Below are 21,184 nucleotides of genomic sequence, written 5' to 3' on the forward strand. Positions count from 1 at the left end.
TATAGTGATTTTGGCTCAAAGTCTAATATTTATTAGATAGTAAAGATGGATCCTCAGAGATCACCAGATCCTTGCAACCATTTCGTATACTGAAGTGGAAATGAGAGAGCATTTTATGGATTTAGTTGAGGAATTTCTGACTTTAGATATAGGTCCGGATTCTGGATGGGATATTGGTTGACTGATAAAATTAAATCAGCTTCATTTTGTCTATTTTGATCGAGCTGCTAAGATATCAGTTCATACGAATAGAACGGATCATAAGACGGCTTAGATAGATGCAAAGTATGAATCTTCAAGTTTCGTCTGTTAGAAGCGAAGATGGAAGTAGATGCTCTCAACAACCGATAGGATATTTAAATCTTTCGGTTTGTTGATGAGTTATCAGTTGAATGTATAACAGGTGTAATAATAACACTTATTATTACCAAGGTAGTTCAGGAGGTCAATTTTGAATATCGGAGCTGACCCTAGAGAAGGTGTTACCTTACTCAGATAGAGTTTAAGTTACTAGAGGATGAGTTAGTAGTTTCTGTAAATAGTGATATGACGGTCGGGCAACTGAGATGGAAATTTATAATTTTTCTTGGTACACCCAGATGGTTAGAAGGTATATCACGACATCAAATGTCAGTTTTGGTGAACAGGTACGGATAGGGACATGTATATAATTGACCTAAGTGTAAAACCGGCTACAAAGGTGGAAAGTTGATCATTAGATATCATAGGAATCTTTAGCCACTTCCTATAACAAATATGGAAGTTGAACTAAACAAGAGTGACGGTCGGTGGGAAGGATTGACATTGATTTAGAATTTCAATTTTCCATATGGAATCCGAGTGGTAGATTAAGAAAGATTGCTTAAGGACATAAATTTGAGTGATGCTTATTTTAGAACTTCATAGTAGTTATATAGTTTAGTGATAGTGTTGTTATAGCATATGGATGTCCATATTAGTAGATGCAAAGTGCTATTTCGAAGGAGCTTTATAAAGATTTTGGAGCAGCAGCTCTACTTTATATCTATAGACAAAGGAATTAATCGAAAGATTAAATTAGACCATAAAGGATATGTTTGAGGCGTATATCCTAGATTTTCATGGACAGCTGGAAGTGTTTACTTCACTTGTCAGAATTTCGTCTGTGATATTGTTGGCACAAGGAGGTTAGTGTAACAACTTTGTGGAGGTTTTATATCTTTCACAATGCATACCTCTCATTTGTTGGTTGGAAATGGAAGTAAGGGTTGTACAATTAGACCTTGACTCCATTTAAAAATATGTTAGAAAGAGATACTTCCCTTTGTATTGAACTGCGCGTGGTTAGGAGGCGGCAGTAGGATGTTGTAAATAGTCGAACTCGTATACTAGAGTTTTTCTATCAGGGAGTAGTTTGCTTATTTTTTCATGTAAGAAGAAAGGTGATTTTTGGAGAACGGTCAATTTTACTTATTACATTGACCTTTAAAGGATTGTGTTTCGCAATTGAGGCAGTCGCCTCTGGATTAACGTTACCAAATTATTAGCACTGGGTGCATAAGAGTTTGTGCGTATATTCTATGGCAGTTGGAGGTATGTAGATCATTCCTTTGTCGAAATGGGAGGATTACGTTGTTGTTTGATACACCCTATGCATTGTATGATTATTGTGTTTCTTAAAATATAGGAACCCTGTATACCACTTGGTATATTGTAGTTAAGTGGAGCCTTTATAGTAAGGTTGCGTCTACGTGGGAATAGGAGGATGTTTTTCGCTCACAGTTTCCAAGCATAATGGAAGAAAGTAAGGGCAAATTCCGAGGACGGAATTCCTTTTGTTAGGGGGGAACAATGTAATACCCCTAATTTTAAAAGGATAGTCTCAGTATTTATTTATTTATTTTAATTGTATTTTTAATTATTTAATTGATTATTTGACTAAAGGAAAGAGTCTCGAAAACTATTTTCGAGCGCTTGAGACGACATTAAGTGATGAGTAACCATACTCAGAAAAGAAAAATCAATGGAAAAAATTTATCCGTAAAAATCTGAGAAAAAGGAAAGGAAGGAAAATGACCGGGTCATTACACATGTGCCACTGAAAGGTGCGCAAACTTTAGAGTAACCCTATCTCAGACTAATTGAAGTTCTCATTGCATTGATCTTTGAAACCGAATAGTACTTTTTCAAGAACTCTTATTGCATTTCCGCCCAAGAAGTTATCGAAAAAGGCGTTTATGGGTCGAATTGAATTAAGTGTTACTTGAGTATTTGATTATGTATCTATGTATTATTTGTAATTGTCTATGTGTTAATTGTTTAATTAAATTATGTGCTTAAATGGTGTTTTGATTAATTGTAAATTAAATGTTTTATTTTATTTTATTATTTTATTTTATTTTTCTTTTATAGTTATAGTTAATAGTAATGGGCCAATTAATTGGGTTTCATGGACTACTTAAATGGGAGGTTGGATGTGTATGAATTATTACCCATGAATAATTGTGTCTATATATATATATATTTAGATATGTATTATATACATATATAAAAGGGAATTTATTAATTACTTTTATGGTAATTTAGGTAGTAATATTTAATCTGATGTATATGTTTTATATTTAAATAATAAAAATATATATAGATTTGATACGTGTTATGTTTTAAGTTACTTTATAATATTATGGTAACTTAAGTATTATTGGATAATCCATTAATGAATAATGGGTAATTTATTAATTACTTTTATGGTAACTTGGGTAGTAATATTTAATCTGATGTATATGTTTTATATTTAAATAATAAAAATATACATAGATTTGATACATTTTATGTTTTAAGTTACTTTATAATATTATGGTAACTTAAGTATTATTGGATAATCCATTAATAAATAATGGGATGTGTATAATTTATTTATTTAATAAAGATATACATAAATTATATACGTAACATATTTTACTTACCTTTTTAATATTTTAATATTTATTTTTTAAAGTTGACTTGGATTGAGAAAAGGGTTAGGGTTAGATTATTTAGCCTATAAATATATAGCTATAGGTTGTAAAAAGGGGCTAGAAATATTCCCGTGATATATTCTAGAGAGAGAGTTAGAGAAGGAAAGAGGAAAAGGAACGAAGGAGGAGAAAAACCCTATAGAGAGAAGTTTGACTTTCGATCCGAATGTTTAAGGCAAGTTCTTCTTCTATCTATTTCCCTTTGATTCGTGTTTCTATACATGCCTAGGAAATTCCAGGATTTATTAAATACATAAAATTAAATAATTATACATGTTTAATTGAATTAGAACATATGTTTTATGAAATTGGTTCATATCTGTTCTTGTGTTATGAATTAATAAATGCATGATTTTGATTTGATTTCTGGTGTGAATTTTTACATGTTTGAATTATGTATTTTTTATATCTGTGGAATGATGGAACGTAGAAACATGCCTAGGATTCCTAAACATTAAATAGGGACTAGGTTTAGGTTTAAATAAATTTAAATAGACTCAATCATAATGATGCTTGCTATTTGAATGTTTTAAACAAACGAATAGATTTAATTTTTTAAAATGTTTTAGCAATTGAGATTAAATGTGTAGGATGAATTGGATATGGAGAATGTTTATTTGACGGTATAATAAAATATCATCATGTATAAGATTTAGTTTGTGTAGGACATATGATATAGGAAGCTTAAATAAATAATAAGTCATTCATATTACGTAATAATTTGATATCATATTATCATAGTTATTTCTAGAATGTTTGATGTATTTCCTTAATTGTTACATCAATTGTTAGATTGTGTGGTTTAATGCACCGGTATGGGACGGTGGCATTATAGGGATGGATTAACTTATCAATTAAGTCCTACCTATTTTTTATAAGGGAATGAATTAACTAAAATGTTAAATCCTACTTATATTCAAGTCAGGTCAGCTAAATAAGTTGAATGACTTATGGGGGATTAATTTATTATATAAGGGAATTGATTAACTAAAATGTTAAGTCCTACTTATATTCAAGTCAAGTCAGCTGAACAAGTTGAATGACTTATTAAGGATTAATTTATACTGGATAGGATGGTTACTAGATTTTATATATATAAGTATGGTGCCATGATATGAGCTTGAGTCTTAGGATCAGTGGTTAGGGCGCGTATATCGCCAAGGATGTGTAGCTAGATATAGTGTAATTGTGTACCCTGGTAAGTCTAGGTACTCATGCCCACTATATGTGTGTTTTGCATGTTGCCTACTATTTAGGTTGAAACAACCCTATAGTCTAGTGAGGTTCTTTTAGTGTGTGTATATATATACGAACTACTAGTTATTGTTGCATTGATAAGGATGTATACATATATCGAATTTCTACTTGGACTGTAATAGAGTAGAACTTGTTTGTGGGCCTGACCCACCATTATTTTTCAGGTGTTCGTCAGGAGTAGAGGTTATTCGTGCTAAGCAGGGATCTGTCTACTTCACTCTTCCGGAGTTTACATAGGAGTTTCTTTTACATTTCAGTTTTCTGATGCAGACAATTATTACTGTCACTTGTTTTATTTTGGATTTTTTTCTAGGGGTCCATACAATATGGATTCCCGAGTTGTATTAATGGAGGATTAATTGTATCAGAATATTTTTATTATTAATAAAAATTTATTCTGAGGAGTTATTGGATTGTTATTTTAGTTTTCTTTCAGTAAATTATTTATTTCTATTTATTCTTCTGTACTCTGTGTTCGTTTATTACCGATATGTTTTTTATATCTCCGGGTATTCGGTTGTGGGCATGGCCAACCTGCATTCGTAAATCCGGGGGTATCACAACCAACCCAACCATCATTTGCAATCAATTGATACATTAGAGTCAAAATTAAATTCCAACACCTATAATCCCTGTGGAGGATCCCTACTCGCTATATTTCATTAGTTGTAGTAGTGGTTTTATAAATGTAAATTTGACTTTTAACGGCTTCCTAAACCACAATTATATTTTGACCTTACAAAGCGACCTCTCGCATTATAAAGTCGGTTTTCTATCATATAGAAGAGGGCTTGTCATTGTGCAACTAATATTGGTTCAAGAAGTAAACTTCCGATTCAAAAACAAAAACTTGATCAAATAATTCTCATCATATTTTGATGTGAATTTCTTGAATACATCGGGGAAAGCTGTTTGAAAGTTAATTGAAACAAAAATTCCTGCATTATATTGCAGAGGAAAATCAAAGTTTGTATATGCTGATCCAATAGAGATATATAAATGTGAAATAAAAAACATGTACATATCAATTTTACATGACAAACGACATTATAAGTGGTCTACAGCAAGCCCCGAAACTACTTTACCTTATAATTGTTTCTTTTTAGCAATACAAAAGATACTAAATGCTACCACTCTCAAAGATGAAGGACAAATTGTCTAATTTTGCTTAATACCAATAGCCCATTAAGCCAACCTTACAAAATTATTTCATATGTAGCTTTTAATTCAATAAGATAATTCACTCAATAATTTTGTTGAATCATACTTCTATTTTCCTTCTTTTTTAGTCTAGACATGCATGCTTTTGATGAGACACATTGGGAAAAAAGAATAAAAGAAAAAGATTATGATAGAAAATGATGGAAATGAAAGAGCAAATACCTTACTCTTTTTCGTCACAATTGTTTTGATATTGTAACAGAATGAATTTCCTGAGATGAGGGAGAAGTGTGAAACAAAAGACAAATAGCAGAAACATCTTCTGTTGTGATACTGCGCCTCTTGCATTTCTATGCTTGGATAGCGCATTCAACCAGACATTTAGCTGACTTCTCTCTTTCAGGCGTGGAAGATACAATTTCAATTGCTTCTTGATTGGAGATAACATCCCATACCTTTAACAGAAACATAAAAGCTTTTATTAGCTTTCACTGAATTGTTTTTTATAGAACAAAATATACTCTGACATAAGAAACAAATTATAACAATGGAAAAAGAAATCTTATTGTCTATAAAACTAATATCACATATTTTAAAGTGATGAATGTCAATTATGCTCGTGAGTTTGAAACGTATTCGTTCAGCTGATCTTTTACAGGTTTTGGACATTTAATATATGGAAACAAACATGTGTTTTTCTTTGTCACTATATAAAAAAGAACAAGTGATAAATACCAAAAAGTGTCATACATATTGTGATGGCCCAAGTTTTGCAACCCGGTGCGTCAGTGATGACCCGAAAGTTAACCCGGTAATGGATCCAAAATGCGGAAGTGAAAATAGAAACAAGGTTAATAGAGATATCAGTTAACCCTAAGACGCCTAAGTGACTTTCAATGAAGTCATGAAACTCAAAGAGAACGAAAGTGGAAACAAAGGTCAAAACGGGCAAAATCCGTTAACCAATAGTAAAATGGTCAAGTTACAAATAAAAAGGGGAAATTTGACTTCAAGTGAGTTCAATGAGGTCCATGCAACCTAATATAGTCATTTCATAATATTCCAAGAGGTTCTAAGAAATTTGGACAAGAATCCCACAAAACACCCATTCCCGATTTAAACAAAATCTGACATTGTCTCACTAAAACATAAATAACTCCTACTGTGATTTAAATCTAAGAATGGCATTGCTACCATTGGAAATCTAACTCAAAATCCTTGAATTTAGGCTCAAGAATCACCCCATTTGGATTAGAAATCATAAAGTTATGACCATTTGAAGTCACACCAACAATATTGTCCCAAAACTGAAGAATAAAGAACTGAAGCATTTAGGTCAACCAAAATGGCATTTCGGTCAACCGAAATGAACCCAAAATGGCCAAAAATCTGGAAGATGAAGGAAAATCATTTAGGTCGACCGAAACGAAAAACCAGTCGACCAAAACAAGCCAAAACAGTACCTAAACAACTGGAAAATGAGTTTTTACTGTACAAATAAATTAAACAAAGAACCGGTCAACCAAAACAGCCACCAATCGACCGAAATAGGTTGAAAAGGTGAAAATGAAGCCTAACATGCACAAGAAATGAGAAGAGTTCTTAAGTCTCATTTGAATCCCCTAGAGCACGATCAAACTTAAAACCGTGCATTTGTGTGCTAATGTGAGCATGCACTCAAACATAATATAACATTTTAGACGTGCTACAATGACCTATGGCCTCATTACATTTCATTTACTCCAAATTACATGCCAAACCTCCAATGTTAGAAAAATTACATTTCAAAGGCAAAACTTGAAATTTAAATACATACACTTGAACTTTAAAGTTTGTGGCCCTTGGCCTCGCGTCATATATATAAAATAGGTTCCAAATAGTGTATCTAAGTACACTTTCATACTATAAGGCAAAAATGGCATTTTGAACCTAACTAAGTACTACAACTTTAAAGGTAAAACTCAAGCATACTAACACTTGCATGTGAACAAGAATGCATTTAAAAGAACTTCAAATCAACAAAATGACCTAGGGATATTGTGCATCCCTAAACCACATCTTCTTGCTTGAAAAACAACCCGATAACTTTGGAGTGAGTGAACAAGTTACTCGTTGGGAATGAACATGCATAGACCTAACATTTTATAAGTTTGTGTAAATTAATCCTTGTGGTTCATTCCACCTAACGTCTATGTCAAAAGTGAGACTTAGGGAGCATCTTAAGCTACCTTAAGACATTTCTAGCATAAACCACATTTTTATGCAATTTAACAGTATGAGAGCATGTAATACAACACAACAAAATATAGATTATCAAAGTTATCAACTTGAAATCTAAAATACGAAAAGAACTAAAGTGGGTCACGCCACCTAACATCTATGTTCCAAATGAGTCTATAGGATCATTCCTAAGCTACACTTTAACAATATTGCATAAATGTATTTAACAACATCAAGATTCCAATGATTCATTAAAAATCAAAATGCATAAATGTACTTAAAAAATCAAGATTGGGATGATTCATTAAAAATCATAATGCATAAATGTACTTAACAACATTAAATCGCTAATAACCAAAAATCACAAGTCACAATTAAACATTGGTTGTCAACTTGAAATTGAATGCAAAATCAAATAGTGGAAGATTTGGACATCAAATCTCGGAGTAAAACGAAGACCTAAACGGTTATTCCGGGCACTAATCAGCTGGGAATACCACCATAGTGCGCACTACAAAATGGGGAAACCTTATACCTCCCGCACTAGAGCCAAACTCTAGCCATGTCTTTGTAACAATGTCCCAAGTGACTCCAAAATCAATAAATAAGTTCACAACTTATACGCAATTAAGTAATGCACGAAACCACCTTTCATGCACAAGTAGGTTAAAACCACACAATCCATGCCTTAGAGTTTCAATTCAAAAATGTTATATATATATATATATATATATATATATATATATATATATATATATATAATGTCAAGTCTTTACTATGATATAATGTACAATACAATATCATCTACTTAACAATTTAAGTCATGCTTCCATGGTGAACTTTAAACACTAATTCTACGACATTGTAGCAATAAGTTTGTAAGGCTAATAATATCGATAATTTATAAGAATCTCATATTACTACTACATAGTAACAAGCAAACAATTTAACTTCCAATAGTGCACAATAAGCATTACATATTCATAATACTACGAAATCATAAGTCAACAATATATTTCATATTAGAAACATGTTCTCATGAATATAAATTTGACAACAATGTTATTCAATACTTAAAGCATAGCCAAGTGAATACACAAGAAGTCCAAATCCATGATTTAAATATACAAATAACTTCTAGGACAAAATTAAATCCATGGAACAAGTAGATAGAATTTAATTAAATAAAATAATTAAATTATCTAGATTTTAAATTAATTCCAAATAGCCTCAAATTAATGTATATTAAAGAACATAGCATAGTCATCAATAATATCAAGTTAAAAATCCAATTAAGTGAACAAAACACTTAAAATAAAATTAATTAATCTAATTAATTAACTTCCTCTAGATTTTAAAATAATTTCAAATGTCCTCAAGTTAACATATGTAATGACTCGGTCATTTCCATCCTTTTCCCTTTCCTCATAATTTCACGGATGAATTTTTTTCATTGAAATTTCTTGTCTGAGTTCAGTTTCTCGTCGCTTAGTATCGTCTTGAGTTCTTAGAAATGATTTCTGAGTCTCTTTCTTTTGGATTGACAACTTTCTTTAAGGACTGAGTCATTTCCACATTTTTCATTTTTTGATACTATTCACTTTTCGTCCTTTTCCCTATTTTGTCTTTTCCCCGTTTGTCACTTTTTGGTACAACCTTACTTTTTATGCTCAAAGTTGGTTTTTGACTTTACGTACCTTCATCTTGTGTGGTTTCCACGAAATACGTATCTTTACTTTTGTAGAAAAGTAATCTGGTTGCTCCCGGTGTCCATAGGGGCATGGATGCTAAGTTCTTTGAAAACTTTTTCTTTTCATGGGGTATTTTTCATAAATATCTTTAGAAGATATTTTATTTCAGGGGTTTTAAAGAAAATATTTTTGGAAGATATTTTCATTCTGGGCCAGTTGTGCAGCTTTCACTTTTTGAGGGGCCATTGTGCAATTAATGAAAGTTATTACAAAATACCTTGTTTTGATCTTGGATCCTCGTATGAGATTCATTTTCACTTTTTGTCGAGTCGTGTACTCATAGAATTCCGTTTTGGTCATTTTTCTCCAGTTTCAGGGTTTTTGGCCCTAGTTGCCGCCGAACTTGTTCTGGGCATATCTCTCTGCTCGAGACTCGGTTTTTGGCACCATTTCTTCTGTTGTTCATATTTTCTCATTTTGAATCTTTTTTGTTCATAGAGTTTCACTGTTTAAGCGTGTTTGCTCAAATTCCACTTTTCCAGACCCGACGGGGCACTTTCGGGGCACTTTTAGGGTTTTTCTATAAATAGGAGGTTAGTAGATGAAAAATAAGATTTTTGTCTCTCTCTCTCTCCTCTCTCTTAGCTGGCAGCCAAGGGGCTGCCATCCTTCTCTCTTCTTTTCCAGCCACTTTCCTTTAGTAAAAAGGTGTATTGCCTTAGGTTTTATGTTCGCCTTGCCGTGCTCTACCTTTCCCCCTTATTAGAATTAGTTTTTGGCCATTTCTTGAGTTCGGGTTTGTGGCCAAATTGGGATTTTCATGGTACCTCCTTGGTGTTTAATGATCACCTAGTTGTCCCTGACAAAACCTAGAAGTTTCGTCGGATTTGGAGCGATTTCATTTCGGTGGGGATTGAGGTTTTCATCTCAAATTGAGGTAGGGGGTGTCTTAGGTTTATATTCATGTTGTATTGATGATTCTAAAAGCTTTTATAACTTGTATGCATGCTTTGGTTTAAGTCCTAGAATTTAATTTAACTAATTTCTATGGTTAAGATTTAATTCTCATGATGATATATAACTTAGAAATAAATTGTGGCATGCTAGAAAGTTTGGCTTTAATATGTTGATTAACATATATTAAATTGGAATTATTTGAATAAGAATTGCACTTTTTATTTAATATTTATCTTTTTGTGAAAGATTAATTCACATAGTTGTAACAAGTGTGAAATTAACTTGTAATGTGACATTATAATAGGCCTTTGACATGTTCTCTAACCTATGTTAAATTGAGAGCATTTAGAGTTGTTTAAAAATCTAGAGAAAATTAATTAATTAGCTTAATTAATTTGATTTTAAGTGTTGTAGTCACTTAAATTGATTTTGGGTGTAATATATGTGAGAAGCATGTTATGACCTTTAACATATATTAACTTGAGATTATTTGGGGTTGATTTGAAATCTAGAGATTTTTCATATTAGGTTCATAATCTCTTGAAATGGAATATGTTTAATTACCTTGTGAGCATACTACTAACTTGTTGTAGAATTAGTACTTGTAGTCTCTAAAGATGGTGATTTGACTTAGCATGATATGTGATATCATTGTCTTGAATAGTTTATTTAAATATATCTTGTGTAGGTATATAGCTTGTTAGAATATTACAATTGTTTACCTTGGAAGCTAGTTACTAAATTGAAGCTTATTTAGTACTTGTGGCTTAGGATGGTAATGTGGCTCAATTATTGTAAAATATTCTTGCTTTATGTATAAATTGCATATTGAGGACATGACATGTCATATGCTATTTATACTTGAATTGTAGGACATGAATTATGTATATTCAAGCTTACTTGTGCATGAAAGGTGGTAACTTGCATTTGATTTTGTATAAGTTTTGAACTTATTGATTTTGGAAAGCTTGTGAGGACATAATTTATGTGATGACTAAGGTTTGGCTCTAGTATGGAGACAAAAGTCTTCTAAGTCATAAGTGCACACTAGGTGGTACTTTGTGGGTCGTAATTACCCAAAAATACTTGCTTGGTCTAGCGACCGAATGTCCTAGTCTTTCCACTATTTGATTTCGCATTTAATTTCAAGTTGTTAATCATGGATTACTTGTAGCTTGAGAATTGATGCTTATTTTGGGTATTTGAATTCTATTTAGTATACTTGAACTTGTATACTTGCTCCATGAGTTTAAACTTTATTTAGTATACTTGTGCCGTGTATACTTGTCTTATGTGTATTTTGTTTAGCTTAGTGTACTTGAGTTTGTATACTTGATTTATAAGAACTCTATATGTATATCAAATACTTGTGTATGCATATTGGATATTGTTTTTCTTGTTTAACATAATTTAGAGTACTTGAACGTGTATGCTTGTATGTCATTGTTCATTTGAATTGCATGAGTTGCTTAGGATTATCCCTGAGTCTCACTATGACATAGACGTTAGGTGGCATGAGCCCCTTCAATATGTTTCACCTTAAGGTCATAATTTTGTAAAATGCTAAGTCGATACATGCTCATCTCCTACGAGTAGCTTTATGTTACTCACCGACGTAGTGAGGACATTTTTCAGGTACAGGATTCAAGATTCAGAGATTTGTACATGCCTTTGGTAGTTTGGAGATTTGAAGCATCTTTTAAAGTGTTCTTGCTCACATTCAAGTGTTAGCATATTTGAGTTTTACTTTTGATATTGTAACACTTAGTTAGGTTCAACATGCTCTTTTTGCCTTATTATATGTAAAGTATACTTGAGTACACTATTTGGAAGCTATTTGATATGTATGACATGAGGTCAAGGGCCGTTAAAATTTTAAAAGTTCACAAGTATGTTTTAGACTTGTTGGGATCACTGGGAATGCATGCATAGCCTCAAGGTTGCCTTAGACTTGCTTTCTATTTTGTCTTTCGGCTGATTTTTGCCTTCGGTTTGCTTATTGTTTTGTCGCTCGGCTATTAGAGCTTTCTGTCTTGTCGTTCAGCTGATATTTGCCTTCAGTTTGCATACTGTTTTGTCGCTCGGCTATTAGAGCTTTCTGTTCTGTCGTTCGGCTGGTGATTGCTTTTTGTTTTGTCGTTCGGCCGATGTTGCCTTTCGTTCTATCGTTCGACTGGTTGTTTCCTTTTGTTTCGTCGTTCGGTAGTCCGAACGCTTGAACCTTTGTCAGAACGCTTGAAACTTTGTTAGGACGCCTGACCATATAGGTCAGAATGTCTGACTTCGATGAATGCTGAACCGGTGCTCAGCCTTTTAGGGTGCCGAACAGGTGCTCAGCTTTGATGAGTGCTGAACGGGTGCTCAGCCTCTTTGAGTGCCGAACCGGTACTCAATCTTTTTAGAGTGCCGAAGAGGTGCTCGGCCTTGATGAGTGCAGACAAGGGGCTCGGCCTTGCTAAGTGTCGAATGAGTGCTTAGTACCTTCCTTTCTTTTGTGACTTCATGGGGAGTCTTCTTGGTGCCTTAGGGATGACGCACATCTCTAGAGGACATTTTGCTTCATTCGCTTCTGCATTTAGGATCCATTTTTGGGTCAACTTTCGGTTCATCACAGTACACACTGGGTTAAAAAATCCAGGGTCATTACAACATAGGTTAAAGAACAAACCAAGGCCTATTTAATTATCACTTTACAAGTTGATTTCATGCTAGTTACAACCATATGAATTAAATCTTCATAAAAGAAAATTTTTAAATAAAAGTTGCAATATGTATTCAAATGTTCTCAATTTAATATATGTTGATAGCATATCAAGGCCTAATTTAATAGCATGCCATAATTTAATTTCATTACACATATAACCATGTGAATTAAATCATATACAAGGAAAATAATTAAATTAAATTCTAAATTATGAACAAAAGCATGCAAACAAGTTATATAAGCATCAATAGCATGAAAGATAACAAAAATATAAACTTATACATCCCCTACCTCAATTTGAGATTAAAATCTCAAATCCTCACCGAAATGAACCGCTCCGAATCCTATGAAACTTCGGGGTTTTGTTGGGGACAACACGGTGAACATTAAACCCTAAGGAGGACATACCAAAATCCAAACTTGGCTTCAAGCCCGAACTCAAAAAATGGCCAAAACAGGATTCCAATCGGTTGGAATCGAAGACCTCGTCAAGGCAGACAATAAACACTAAGGCACCACGGCATTTTAATAAAAGGGAGTAGCTGGAAAAGAAGAGAGAAGGGTGGCAGCACTACGGCATTTTACTAAAAGGGAGTGGCCGAAAAAGAAGAGAGAAAGGTGGCAGCCCCTTGGCTGGTATAGCTGTCGACCAAGAGAGGGGAAACAGATGAGAAAATTTGATTTTTTATCTTAAGTCACCCTATTTATAGAAAAACCCTAAAAGTGCCCCGTACGAGTCCCGCCGGGTCCGAAAAAGTGGAAATTAAGTAGACGCTCTCAAACGGCGAAACACCTTAAATGAAAAATAACCAAAATGAGATAAAATAAACAATGGAAGAAACAGTATCAAAAATCGAGTCCTGAGCAGAAATATATGCCCCGAACAAGTTTGGTGGCAACCGGGGGTCAAAAACCTTAAAATTGGGAAAAAAATGACCGGAAGGAAATTCTAAGAGTACATGACACAATGAAAAGTGAAAATAAATCCCGTACGAGGATCCAGGCTCAAAACGAGGCATTTTGTAATAATTTTCATTAATTGCACAATGGCCCCTCCAAAAATGATTAAGTGCACTAATGACCTAGAATGAAAATATCTTCCAAAAATATTTTCTTAAAAACCCCCAAAATAAATATCTTCAAAAGATATTTATGAAAAACACCCCAAGAAATAAGAATCTTTCTGAACAAACTATGCATCCATGCCCCTATGGACACGGGGAGCAACCAGAGTACTTTTCTACAAAAGTAACGATACGTATTTCATGGAAACCACTTAGAATGAAGTCACATGAAGTCAAAATCCAACTCTGAATATGAAAAATGAGGTTGTGCCAAAACAGTGACAAATGGGGAAAAAGACAAAAAGTGAATGGTGTCGAAAAAAATAAAAATGTGGAAGTGACGCGGTCCTTTAAGGAAGTTGTCAATCCAAAGGAAAGAGTCTCGGAAACCATCCCCGAGCTCTTAAGATGACACTAAATGACGAGAAACCAAACTCGAAAAAGAAAAGACAACAAAAAAATATATATATTCGTAAAAATCTGAGAAGAATGAAATGAAGGAAATGACCGGGTCATTAGAACCTACCCTTCTTGGGATTTCGTCCCCAAAATCCGGAACATACAAAAGAGAACTGAACAAGATCGAAGCATGGTCAAACTAAATGATTGATCATAAGGTACTAAAGGACAACTCCAAAAGCCTGAAGATCATCCGAAGGAATGCGAAAACCAAGAACTGAGTCACACCTCCCAAACGAATTGGTATATTAACCCAATGTCAATTGCCGATAGAATCCCAAGACAATGACAAGTCAAATCAAGATAGATGGCTAAGAATGACATGGCAGTACGAATAATGACCAGAACCCGCCCACATTTACTCGTCAATAAGGTAGTATGACATTATAAGGCACTAGTTCATAACATGCCCCCAACAGGTCAACCTAGAAAGAAACCTTTCGATACAAATGACATCAATGTCAAAAATGATCATTACCAAAAGCACTATGAGAACTAAGCATCTGCGAGAGTTGGGGTAGCTAATCCCAAAAATCTTACAACAATGTCATTGGCACCATTACTGTAATGTCCCGGTCATTTCCTTCCTTTCCTTTTTTCCTCAGAATTTTTTGAATGAATTTTTTTCGTTGAAATTTCTTTTCTAAATTCAGTTTCTCGTCGCTTAGTGTCGTCTCGAGTGCTCGAAAATGGTTTCTGAGACTCTTTTCTTTGGATTGAAAACTTCCTTTGAGGATCGAGTCATTTTCACATTTTTCGTTTTTCGACACTATTCACTTTTCGTCCTTTTCCCTGTTTTGTCCTTTTCCCTATTTTGTCTTTTCTCAGTTTGTCACTTTGTTGGCATAACCTCACTCCTTGTGTTTGGAGTTGGTTTTTAACTTCACGTATCATCATTCTAAGTGGTTTTCACGAAATACGTATCTTTACTTTTGCAGAAAAGTACCTTGGTTGTTCCCAGTGTCCATAGGAGCATGGATGCATAGTTTTTCAAAATCTTTTTCTTTTCTTGGGCTATTTTTCATAAATATGTTTTGAAGATATTTTATTTCAAGGGTATCTAAGAAAATATCTTTTGAAAAATATTTTCATTCAGGGGCAGTTTTGCAGTCAACCCTTTTTGTAGGGGCTATTATGCAATTAATGAAAGTTATTGCAAAATACGCTGTTTTAAGCCTGGATCCTCATACAGGATTCATTTTCATATTTTGTCAAGTCGTGTACTCATAGAATTTCCTTCTGGTCTTTTTTCTCCAATTTTAAGGTTTCGGGACCCCGTTGCCGCCAAACTTGTTTGGGGCATATCTCTCTATTCGGAACTTAGTTTTTGATGTTGTTTCTTCCATTGTTCATATTTTCTCATTTTGAATCATTTTTGTTCACGGAGTTTTGCCGTTTGAGCGCGTCTACTCAAATTCCACTTTTCCAGACCTAGTGGGGCCCTTTCGGGGCACTTTTAGGTTTTTCTATAAATAGGGGACTTAAAGAGAAAATATCAGATTTTCTTCTCTCTCCTCTCTCTTGGCCGGCAGCCATGGCTGCCAAGGGGCTACCACCTTTCTTCTTCTTTTTTCGGCCACTTCCCTCGATTGAAATCTTGTCGTACCTTAGTGTTTTATGTTCGCCTTGGCGAGGCCTTCGATTCCACCGATTGGAATCTTGTTTTGGCCATTTATTGAGTTCGGGTTTGAAGTCAAGTTGTGATTTTGATGGGGCTTCCTTGAGATTTATGGTCATCGTGTTGTCCTCGATAAAACCTAAGAGTTTCGTCGAATTCAGAGCGGTTTCAATTCGGTGGGGATTTGAGATTTTCATCTCAAATTGAGGTAAGGGATGTCTTAAGTTTATATTATTGTTGTATTGATTGTTTTAAAAGCATATACAACTTGTGAGCATGCCTTGTTCAAGTTTTTAGAATTTAATTTATTTATTTTCTTTGTTTAGGATTTAATTCTAATGATGGTATATAGTTTAGAATTAAATTGTGGCATGCTAGTAAATTAGGCCTTGGTGAGTTGTGTAACAAATATTAAATTTGGAGTATTTGAATAAGAATTGCAAAACTTATTTAATATTTATCATTGTGAAAGATTAAATTACATAGTTGAAACAAGCATGAAATCAAATCGTATTGTAATATTAAAGTAGGCCTTGGTGAGTTATTTAACATATGTTAAATTGAGGACATTTGGATATGTTTGAAAATCTAGAGAAAAATTAATTAATTAGCTTAATTATTTTTTTTTAAGTGTTGTGGTCACTTAAATTGCTTTTGGGTATAATATATGTGAAGACCATGTTATGACCTTTAACATATATTAATTTGAGCCTAGTTGGAACTGACTTGAAATCTAGAGACTTTTCATGATTAGGTTAATAATCTCTTAAAATGGAATATGTTTAATTACCTTGTGAGTATGCTACTAACTTGTTGTAGAATTAGTACTTGTAATCTCAAAAGATAGTGATTTGACTTAGTATGATATGTGATATCATTGTCTTGAATGGCTTGTTTAAATATATCTTGTGTAGGTATATAGCTTGTTAGAAAATTACAATTGTTTACCTTGGAAGCTAGTTACTAAATTGGAGCTTATTTAGTACTTGTGGCTTAGGATGGTAATGTGGCTCAACTGTTGTAAAATATTCTTGCTTTATATATAAATTGCATATTGAGGACATGACATGTCATATGCTATTTAGACTTAAATTCTAGGACATGAATTGTGTGGATTCAACCTTACTTGTGCATGGAATGTGGTAACTTGCATTTGATTTTGTATAAGTTTTGAACTTATTGATTTTGGAAAGCTTGTGAGGACATAATTTTTGTGACGGTTAGGGTTAGGCTCTAGTTCGTGGACAAGTGTCCTATAAGTCATAAGTGCGCACTAGGTAATACCTTGTGGGTTGTAATTACCCGAAAATAGTTGCTTGGTCTAGCGACCACATATCCTAGTCTTTTCACTATTTGATTTCGCATTTAATTTCAAATTGTTAATCATGGATTACTTATAGCTTGAGAATTGATGCTTACTTTGGGTATTTGAATCCTATTTAATATACTTGAACTTGTATACTTGCTTCATGAGTTTAAATTTCATTTAGTATACTTGTGCCGTGTATACTTGTTGCATGCGTATTTTGTTTAGCTTAGTGTACTTGTATTTGTATACTTGATTTATAAGTACACTATATATATATATCGAATACTTGTGTATATATGTTGGATATTGCTTTTCTTGTTTAACATGATTTAGGGTATTTGAACATGTATGCTTGTATGTCGTGTATCATATTTTAATACGGTTTTGTGTACTGAAGCATGTATACTTGTATGTCGTTATTCAATTCAATTGCATGAGTAGCTTAGGATGATCCCTGAGTCTTATTTTGACATAGACGTTAGGTGGCATGAGCCCCTTTAACATGTTTCACCTTAAGGTGATAAAATTGTAAAATGCTAGGTCGATGCATGCTCATCTCCTACGAGTAGCTTTATGTTACTCACCCACGTAGTGGGGACATTTTTCAGGTACAGGGACCTTGATCTGGGATGTACACTATGCCTTGGAAGTTTCGTAGACTTAAAGTATCATTTTCATGAAAATGTTGGCATGAAATCCAAATTATAGCTTTGTATATCAAAACTTGTATTCTTTGATTCTATCTATGTAATGTGTACATAAGTATACTCTTTTCAATGTATCTGACGTGTATAAGATGAGGTCGGAGGCCAATGACATGTATCATGTAATCTATGCATTTTTGTTTTTATGGTTTATTATGAAAATATTGAGAAAGGCGAAGTCATTGCTTCATAACTTTTGCATCGGGTGTGGGAATTTCATTCCGTTTCTTTCATAGGGTTTCTATGATCATGTATGAGGTGTGGCCAAGGGCCAAACACCATTTCAATTAGGTTTCTCATTTTGGTTTCATTTATTGCATTCTTAGGCATTTTTGGCCGTTGAGGGGTCATATTTTGTATTGAGTTCCTTTTGAGGCCGCAGACCATTGGGACGCGTCCTAAATGTCTTTTAACATTGCGTGCATGTCCACATTGCATTAAACTCTTGAGTTTGAACTTTGGAACTATTTTTGGGCTTTTTTATAAGTTATTATGCAAAAACCTTGCATTGGGGTGTCAATTGAGTTCCTCTTGGGTTTGGCATGTTTTAGATGCTTGAATGAGGCTAGGAAATGTTTTGAAACGTGTTTGGATCATATAGAAAGCATGTAGAACCTTGGAGATGGACCAAGCACCATTTCCACACATTGCAGCAGCTTTTCATAGCAGCAGCAGGTGTGTCGGTCTACTGATGGAGCTTCATCGGTCTGCTGACGAATCCCTCAAGACCATTTCAGTAGCTTTTTTGGGATTTTAGGAGTTTCAGTCGGCTAACCATGGGGGTTTGGCCGGCCGGTGTTTGAGTTTTAGCCGGCTGATGGTTACATTTCGGTCGGCTGATTCTCCCTGGAATCACCCCTTCTTAGCTTCTCTTGGATAGCCTTGTTGTTCCAACTTTAGAAGACCATATCTCTTTTATTTTTTGTCCAAATGGGTTCATTCTTGAGTCTAAGTTCAAGATCTTGAAGTTAAATTTCTAATGGTGTCAACCACTCATCAAGAATCCATCAGTTTTAGTGAGATAGGTTCGTGGTAACTCTTAGACGAAGAAGGCCACTTCGTTTTTATCTCATATCTTTTCTGTTCAGACTCAGAATCAGGCAATTCTTGAATCGAACTTTGTTCATTTTTCGTTGTCTTTCCAATGGTGTGCACGGTGGCAACCATTTCAGTGTGAAATGACCATTTTGCCCTTGGTTCATTTCTTTTTGGGTTAGGCATTCTTGCTTCATTTCTTAGCTCATTAGAGTTCCATGGCTTCATGAGGAGTCATTTTAGTGCCTTACGGATGACGAACATCCCTAGTGGCCATTTTATTTCTTTTGCTTCCGTATTATGGATCCGTTTTGGGTCATCACAGGACACACTAGGTTTGTAAAAATTCAGGGTTACGACAATTACGCTTAAGGCCACAAATCCCTAATGCTAGCATACCTAACGACTCCCACATCTGAAAATGCTGCAACAACAACAACAACACCAGTCTTGAATCCATAGCCTGACAAGTTTATGCCCTCAAGCCAATGGATCAGACCCACAAAACTGAAAACCTAAGCACAAATTTGAAGTAGACCTTCCGTGAGGCTACATACAGAAAACAAAACGCCAGGTCAAAGTCCCTATAGTGGACAACTAAAACCGCAAAACACAGTCTATTACGTAGCTCACACATCTCTACCTCGACAACCATGGTCACAAAACCCCAACATAAGTGCAGGAAATATGAAATAGTATAAACCAAATACTCGCATAGTAAATACTCACAAAATTAAATGATATAAATCAAATAATACCTTAGTACTAAGCACATAGTACACATAAGGTAAACTAAACAAACCACCTATCACATAGGGATCAAACAAACGATGACACGCTATACACCACTAATGGCACAAGCATGTTAAACGGATATAGTATATGAAAACATATCATCTATATCCTCACACAGACTAGCACATAGTCATATATCCTAAACATGTTTCTAAGGGGTGCCCAAAAATAATAAGGCTCATAAACATCTAAAAGTGATTTTACAAATGGAATTTTCATAAATAAGAAGAAAGGAATGGAATGCCTCTCAAAAGGACAACTTCTCAGAAAACGTAACACAAAACCTGGATGAGTCCAATCTCTTACTGTGAGGAAAGGAATCATCCCCCCAATGACCACTACAGTCCTCGAGACATAGGTCAGCAAGTCTTTCCCAAGACTAGCTCATACCCCTATAGAATCCCAACACCACATGAAATAAGACAACAACGAAATGGATAGCCCTAATGCTAACCATTACAAGACATCAACAAGAAAACCCCCAATCCAAGATGCTAACGAGTTCGATAGAAACTCTACAGGTTTCTACCAGAACCCTAACACAACGCCACAAGTCTCCAAAAAAAAGGGAGAGTAATTAATTGCACCAACGTAATTAATTACACGAAACCGCTCACATCCCAATCGTAGCTCGTAAGAGCTGTCCAAGACAATACAAGAAAGATCCTAAGTCAACACACCTATCCAAATCTTGAAACCATCATCTTAAGAAAACAAGACACGAGAACCTTACCCTGAGGCTCATAAAGTAACTCCCGACTCTCCAAGGAAAGACTCGAGTTAGTCCTAACTCATCGTCCCATGACGTTAGAAACAATGACTTCAATGACATCATGACATCAAGACCACTACGAAGTCCTAAGAGATGACACCAACACCTCTAACACCACCATGACTACATCACGAAGAGACAAAAGAAAATGAGATGAAACGGTGCCTCCGTGGCCTACATCTCATCTCACCAGATGGATACTATAACTCTACGCTCACCTGAGCCCTAATGAGAAGACTCTCCGTGAGTCAAGACTGTGACGCTATATACGTGAAAAGAAAATGAGATCAATAATAACATGAGTTATTATGATCTAATGCAACACACTTAGTGAATGTACCAAATAAATAACACCTCAATGTATGCAACTTACAGTCATGATAAAGCAGATAAGCATACACAACATGTTAAACAAATAATGAAAACTTCTAGGTACTTAAAC

General features: G+C 34.3%; 1 pseudogene; it reads right to left on the reverse strand.

The window, feature by feature from the left end:
• Positions 1 to 5,650: 5,650 nt before the first annotated feature.
• LOC132304911 (probable protein phosphatase 2C 34) overlaps positions 5,651 to 21,184 on the reverse strand; it is a 78,044-nt pseudogene continuing 62,510 nt past the window's right edge.

Source organism: Cornus florida, unplaced genomic scaffold (assembly GCF_030987335.1).
Source record: "Cornus florida cultivar Cherokee Brave unplaced genomic scaffold, ASM3098733v1 CherokeeBrave_3.0.0_Hap2_Chr04, whole genome shotgun sequence".
Taxonomy (NCBI): Eukaryota; Viridiplantae; Streptophyta; class Magnoliopsida; order Cornales; family Cornaceae; genus Cornus; species Cornus florida.